At 41.6% G+C, this 1,076-nt stretch overlaps 1 pseudogene; it reads left to right on the top strand.

The window, feature by feature from the left end:
• Positions 1 to 122: 122 nt before the first annotated feature.
• LOC100941611 overlaps positions 123 to 1,076 on the top strand; it is a 3,053-nt pseudogene continuing 2,099 nt past the window's right edge.

Genomic DNA, 1,076 nt, shown 5'->3' with positions numbered 1-1,076 from the left:
GCCACAGGCACTGAGCCGAAATCCATAATTCTACATCCAAATTATCCTTCAGGAATGAAGAGGACATTAAGATCCTTTCTGATGAAGGAAGACTTATAAATGTCACCAGCAGAACTAAAGGCATGGTGGTACCCGCCTGTAGTCTCAACTACTCAAGAGCCTGAAGTAGGAGGATCACTTGAGCCCGGGAGTTTGAGATGTGCGGTGAGCTATGATGATGCCACTGCACTCTTGCCTAGAGCAGGCAACACAGCAAGACCCTGTTTCTCTCCATCTCCCAAAGAGAAAATATAGTAGGAGATATATTTGACCTTAATTTTGTAGTGGTGGCCTTTTATTACAAGATATAAAATACATGTCAAAGCCGGACTCAGTGCCTCACACCTGTAATCCTAGCACTCTTGAAGGCCAAGGCAGTTGGATTGCTTGAGCTGACAAGTTCAAGACCAGCCTGAGTAGAGTGAGACCCTGTCTCTACTAAAAATGAAAAACTGAGGCAAGAGGATCTCTTGAGCCCAAGAATTTGAGGTTGCTGTGACTATGACACCACAGCACTCTACCAAGGGAAACAAAGTGAGACTTTGTCTCAAAACAAACAACCCCCCCCCAAAATACAAGTCATACCCTGCACACTGGATAGATTATCCATGCAGAGAATCAAGCAAACATCAGATTCAACTATACTTTAGACCAGTGGTTCTCAACCTGTGGGTCACAACCCACAGGAACTGTATTAAAGGCTCATGGCATTAGGATGGGTGAGAACCACTGCTTTAGGCCAAATGGATCTAATAGGCATATACAGAACATTTCATTCAACAGCAGCAGAATACACCTTTTTCACAAGTATACACAGAACATTCTTCAAGACGGATCACATGTTAGGTCACAAAACAAGCCTTGACAAACTTAGGAAGACTGAAATAATATCAAATATCTTTTCTGATAAAATGATATAAAGCTGGAAATCAACACCAGGAGGAAACCTGGAAAATTCACAAATATCTGGGAATTAAACAACAAACTCCTGAACAACCAGTGGTCAAAAAAGCAATCAACAGGAAATTAAAAAAAAA

This window comes from Otolemur garnettii, unplaced genomic scaffold, assembly GCF_000181295.1.
Source record: "Otolemur garnettii isolate 467f Iridium unplaced genomic scaffold, OtoGar3 scaffold00148, whole genome shotgun sequence".
Classification (NCBI taxonomy): domain Eukaryota; kingdom Metazoa; phylum Chordata; class Mammalia; order Primates; family Galagidae; genus Otolemur; species Otolemur garnettii.
The sequence above is the reverse complement of the archived record's forward strand: the minus strand, read 5'-3'. Positions and strand labels throughout refer to the sequence as shown.